The sequence below is a fragment of the Salmo salar genome, chromosome 29, assembly GCF_965601325.2.
Source record: "Salmo salar chromosome 29, fSalSal1, whole genome shotgun sequence".
Classification (NCBI taxonomy): domain Eukaryota; kingdom Metazoa; phylum Chordata; class Actinopteri; order Salmoniformes; family Salmonidae; genus Salmo; species Salmo salar.
The window spans coordinates 38500424-38506788 of NC_138319.1; the positions used below are offsets into that span (position 1 = coordinate 38500424).

General features: G+C 39.2%; 1 protein-coding gene across 16 annotated transcripts in view; it reads right to left on the reverse strand.

The window, feature by feature from the left end:
• LOC106590661 (EYA transcriptional coactivator and phosphatase 1) overlaps nt 1-6073 on the reverse strand; it is a 65870-nt gene extending 59797 nt beyond the window's left edge. For all 16 annotated transcript variants that reach the window (XM_082970810.1, XM_082970820.1, XM_082970819.1 and 13 more), the window contains exon 1: nt 5754-6073. The gene's annotated coding sequence lies outside the window, so the exon portion shown is untranslated. The remainder of the gene's footprint in view (nt 1-5753) is intronic.
• Nucleotides 6074-6365: the final 292 nt, after the last annotated feature.

Below are 6365 nucleotides of genomic sequence, written 5' to 3' on the forward strand. Positions count from 1 at the left end.
TTACAGACTATGAAAAACCCCATGTGTTCTGAGTTACACATTTTTTGAGAAACAACGATTCAATCAAAATAAGTTTAAAACAACTGATACCCTTACTTAAGAGTTTCAGTTCTGTCCGCATGGTTCATGGTTGGCCAGGACAAATATCTCCAATGGAGAAGAATGTAGATACACACAACAATTGAATACAGATGTGGAGTGGGATTAGAGACAGTTTACAAAAACGCTACACTTCCACTAGCATCTCTCTGTGCGTCTGCTTCCACTAGCATCTCTCTGTCCGTCTGCTTCCACCAGCATCTCTCTGTGCGTCTGCTTCCACTAGCATCTCTCTGTGCGTCTGCTTCCACTAGCATCTCTCTGTGCGTCTGCTTCCACCAGCATCTCTCTGTGCGTCTGCTTCCACCAGCATCTCTCTGTGCGTCTGCTTCCACCAGCATCTCTCTGTGCGTCTGCTTCCACTAGCATCTCTCTGTGCGTCTGCTTCCACTAGCATCTCTCTGTGCGTCTGCTTCCACTAGCATCTCTCTGTGCGTCTGCTTCCACTAGCATCTCTCTGTGCGTCTGCTTCCACTAGCATCTCTCTGTGCGTCTGCTTCCACTAGCATCTCTCTGTGCGTCTGCTTCCACTAGCATCTCTCTGTGCGTCTGCGTGGCCAAAGAGACCCACTGCGTCGCCAACAAACACCACACTGATTACCTTCGGGGAAGTTTTTTTCTTTTTTTAATCTATGCAATATTTAGCATTTGAGAAAATAGGCTACATGTACCTCTCTGGGTTTCTAACTGAGAGAAGGAACGGGATTTAAACACTTTAATATTGGAATATAACCTAATCAACATCAGATGTAAACGGTGCTTGTGTAGTTTAGCGCCTTCGTAGATTTTCTTTTTCACCTTTTATTTAATATTTAACGAGGCAAGTCAGTTAAGAACAGGTTCTTATTTACAATGAAAATACCTTGTTCAGGAGCAGAACAACAGATTTTTACCTTGTCAGTTTGGGGATTTGATCTGGCAAGCTTTCGCTTACTGGCACCAACGCTCTAACCACTAGGCTACCTGCCACCCCTATATAGTTCAATTCATTAAAATTACTTATTTTCAAGTAATTATTGTCACCAAATAAAATATGAAAATGTCTCATTAAACTTTAATCTAAGTATAGAATGAAAGCTTATAATAGAAAGGTTAATTAGCATATTATGTGAACATTTTCATGGGATCAAAAACATGCCCATATGTTAATAATTGACCGACAATGGTCAGCTATAACACACAAATGAAATATATATATATATATATATATATATATATATATATATATATATATATATATATATATATATATTAACGTGTGGAAGCACACAGCAAGATACATTTAGGAATTTGTAATTATCTGTAATTAAAAGGTGTAATTCCTAACACATGCGGCAGTTTGTCTCTATCGTTTTGTTGAATCTGACATGCTACTCCACGCAACAATCCACGGAATAGCTACATTAAACCTGTTAATACCGTGCTCTTCAACCCACCAAATTACTTCCAGAAGGCCAGTTCCCCTTTGAGGGCCCATCAAACAAGATTTAAGGTAGACATTTTATCACACCCTCCCTACCGCACAGCCGTGGCTGCCACAGAAAGACCGAGACTGACGAGAGAGAGAGAGAGAGAGAGATAGAGACGGAGAGATAGACAGAGAGAGAGATGCAAAAACAACACTTATTTACCACCGCACCACACATGAAAGGAAGGCCAATAATACTGGCTCGAACACTTTCCCTCAATGTAAACACGCATACTAGAAAAAGTCTAAGATCCAATATTTTGACCTAAATCAAACATTTAGTTTGGAATTAATTTATAATATCTTTTTATTAACCTATTATATTTGGCAAAGAATATGATAAGAAAAGTTTTGTTAATTCAACAACAACAAAAAATTACGTTTAAAATTTGACCTGTTAAGTATTGTTTAATCCCGGAGAAAATACGACATAGAGAAGTCAAGGAGGGAAATATACTACATTTAATAAGATTCAAAAATGTGTAAACAAACATAATAATCCTGATGCATAATCCCCAAAAATAAATCACATTGCTAATTCCTGTTGGTCCTGTTTGTTCTTTCAGCTCAGTAGTTTCCTTAAGATGGAATAGAAGGTAAACATATGACCAACAACAAACAAACCGTTAAGTGGGTATTACTGGTAGATGAGAGGGGGGAGGAGAGCAGTCAACACCTGATCCCAGAGACTCATTTCCTGCTCTTTAGGACACATTTCCTCGTGCCAAACAGCCGCGCGTTAACTAAATAGAAACCCTCATTTAATAGACAACCTGGGATTCCATCCTCTCTCTGTCTCTCTCTCTCTCTCTCTCTCTCTCTCTCCTCTGTGTCTCTCTCTCTCTCTCTCTCTCTCTCTCTCTCTCTCTCTCTCTCTCTCTCACACACACACAAACCGTATCAATTAAACCTCTGTGTCTTCCATCTCTGAGAGAAGAAGAAGAAGATTGACTAGGAGATTGACCGGGCCACACACACACACACACACACACACACACACACACACACACACACACACACACACACACACACACACACACACACACACACACACACACACACACACACAGATACATACAAAGACACACGCACACACACACACGTAAGGCTTCTACAATAAACAAGGTCTTCTGAAGGCAAACAATGCTTCCTCTTCCGTCATCGCGGCCGACCAGCCACTGACTACTACTGCCACAGCTGGCTCCCTGAGTAGGGCTGGATGTGTCTGTCCAACCACTGTCTACCATGACCACTACTACTACTACCACTACTACTACCACTACTACCACAGCTGGCTCTCTGAGTAGGGCTGGATGTGTCTGTACACACCTCAAAACGACATATAATACACAGCAGAAATATAATACTTATCATACTGTGTATAATAACACTCTATTTAATTACATGATGCACACTGCAGCCTAGGTAGAACGGCTACCAATAAGGGGTTTGATGCCTGGTTCTCTCCCTGCAGTGTCCCAGTATGCCTGGTTCTCTCCCTGCAGTGCCCCAATATGCCTGGTTCTCTCCCTGCAGTGTCCCAGTATGCCTGGTTCTCTCCCTGCAGTGTCCCAATATGCCTGGTTCTCTCCCTGCAGTGCCCCAATATGCCTGGTTCTCTCCCTGCAGTGTCCCAATATGCCTGGTTCTCTTCCTGCAGCGTCCCAGTTTGCCTTATTAAAGCAAATACAGTCAGTAAACAACCCAAATCAGCCTTCTCATTGTCCCTTCATTGGATAAACAGGCCTATTGTGTGAGTGAATGGGTCGCAGCAGGTTGCTTGCCTTATGCAGCCAACCAGCCAGGATCACTGTCATGTTTGTCTACACAGAGAGAGAAAGACAGAGGGTGTAAGAGGGAGAGAAAGAGAGAGAGAGAGGTAGAGAGAGGTAGAGAGGGAGAGAGAGAGAGAAAGGGAGAGGTAGAGAGAAAGAGAAGAGAGAGAGAGAGAGAGAGAGAGAGAGAGAGAGAGAGAGAGAGAGAGAGAGAGGTAGAGAGAGAGAGAGGGAGAGAGAGACAGGGAGAGAGGTAGAGAGAGAGAGAGAGAAAGAGAGAGAGAAAGAGAGAGAGAGATAGGTAGAGAGAAAGAGAGAGAGAGGTAGAGAGAGAGAAACCTGCTTGCTTACCTCTTTATATCCTATACTTTCTATCTAGTCACTCTTTTATCTAAGAACTAGACTTAAAAATCGTATTTTTCCAACAACCATCAAGGCAGTTGCACTTGGCGCAGATAGAACATTAAAAGAGAGTAAATCAAAAGGGAAAGCACCATATTATAGAACATTAAAAGAGAGTATATCAAAAGGGAAAGCACCATTTCATTTGAGAGAGAGAGAGATCAAAAAACGCCTCACAGAGAATAATAATTACTGAGTTAACGTCAGTCTCCGATCATACACACATCACCGTACAACCTCCTTCACTTTACTGTTGCACATTTACCTCGCGACAGAGACAGAGAGAGAGAGAGAGTCTAATACCGTGTTGTTAAAAAACACGAAGAGGAGCAAATAATACTTCATTGATCAACACAAGACTGAAATGTGTTCTTCTGTATAATATAAAGCTGTCACATATACAAAAGCAGTACGGTATAACGTAGTACAGTATAGTATATTATAGTATAGATCAGTATTACCAGACCTCTGTGTTATAGCTAGGCTAGAAGACGTGATTGGTGGTGCCGGGGTTAGCGGTTGTTCTCTGTGTCTTGAGGACTGTAAGACGCTCAGGCTATAAGGAGTAATACTCTACAGCATTCCTGGCCAGGCTGCAGCAAGAGCAGATGGCATTGGATGTCAACTGATTTAACTGGGCTGCTGTTGTTTAATCTACCAGTGGAGAAGAGACTCCAGCAAGGCCTGGTATGTTTTGCTTCGACGCATCGAAAATGTTAACTGGGAGCTCAGGACACGGATATCCTATACGACTTGGTAATGTCGGAAATAGCTTCTATTTTTTTTAATTTTTTTGGTGCTTTGCAATTGATATTTATTTCATTTGTTTCATTATTTGTTTTTGTTTGAATAATTCACATTTTAAATTTTTGGGGGGGGCTTTCATTGTTGAGCTAAATAACATTGAAAATTGATTTGTGCATGACTGAAAAAACAACTTAGTCAACGGTTACTGGATATATATATATATATATATATACTGATTTACTTTTTTGAAAGAAAATATTGCTCTTTAATTTTAAATGTATATGGAATATGTATATATATATATATATATATATATATATATATATATATATATATATATATATAGGAATATTAATTTGCAATCAAGTGAAATTGCAACCATATTCCATATACATTTAAAATTAAAGAGCAATATTTTATTTCAAAAAAGTCAATCATTTTATTAATACTTAAGAGCATACCATTAAGTCCTAAGATTATTTAATTCTCAAACATTCAGTTTATACATTGTGATATATTTTCATATATTTTAACGTATAATGTATTAGTATTAGTGTTTTCATATTAATGTAATTTAACATTTGTTACAATTTACATTTGTCCAACTCAAGTAGCTTCCAAACTTGTTTTTATATTTTGGATGTAATCATTGACCTACAGTTATTTTAAGATGGACACATTCAATGTTGTACGTTATCCTAATAATATCGCTCTAAAATAACATTTAATAAAACATTTCTTTTGAAATAAATATGTTATTTTGATATTTTGAGATAGTGGATTAAACATTTCAAGACAACAACTATATCATGTGGTCATTTACCTGAGATTATATATTAACTGCTGTTATGTCAGAGATATCATTCTGCATCAAAACAAGGTGTTAAAACGATCTAACATTATGTCAGAGATATTATTCTGCCTCAAAACACGGCGTTAAAACGGTCTAACATTATGTCAGAGATATCTTTCTGCCTCAAAACACGGTGTTAAAACTACGTAACGCTAAATAATACATGTCAATATATCAATATTTAATTACAAAATGCTTTTAATGCCTCAATTAATTGAATTATTACAGTTTACAATGATACCCGTAATACTAAGTTACTTTAGGAGCAGAGTAGAGTAAGATAAAAAAAATTAAAATACATATTGATATAGCAGACCCAGTGACAGGCAGGCAGGCATCAGACTAACCAGATAAACAGTGAAATAGCATTGAATTGAATACCGCTTTAAGAATACAAAGTCATACTCACTCCAATTATGGTGGAATCCCTGTACTTTTGCTGGTATCCCTTCCTTTAAGTTTCGTTCTAATCTTCTACAGCCAAGTCTGTCCAGTCCAGAAACAACAGAGAAACTTCATCCAAAAAGAGTTTTTAAAGAGTTGGTAGAACCTGTAACGCAACAAATTACCAGCTACAAGACAACTTTTTCTTTTTCATTTTAAGTGTTAGAACCCATGGAACACCGATACACACACTAGCTGGGATCTCAAGAGACCGAGGCAGAGTGAGAACGACAGTTGTCCGATTACTGCTTCAGGCAGTGACTACAGAGTGTCTGAGGAAGAGGGAAAGAGAGAGAGAGAGAGAGAAAGAGAGAGAGAGAGAGGGAGGGAAGGAGGGAGGGAGGAAAGCAGTGAGGGGCGGGAGTGGAGGTGGAGGGGAGAGAGGGAGAAACAGTACGAAGAGAAGTAGAGAGACTGCTGTTGGAGATGTTTGAAATAGCAGAAAGTTGTTGCAGACAGCAAGGCAATAAGACAGGCAGTAAGACAGGCAGTAAGACAGGCAGTAAGGTGATAAGGCAGGCAGTAAGGCAATAAGGCAGTAAGGTAGTAAGGCAGGCAGTAAGACAACATTAAGGCT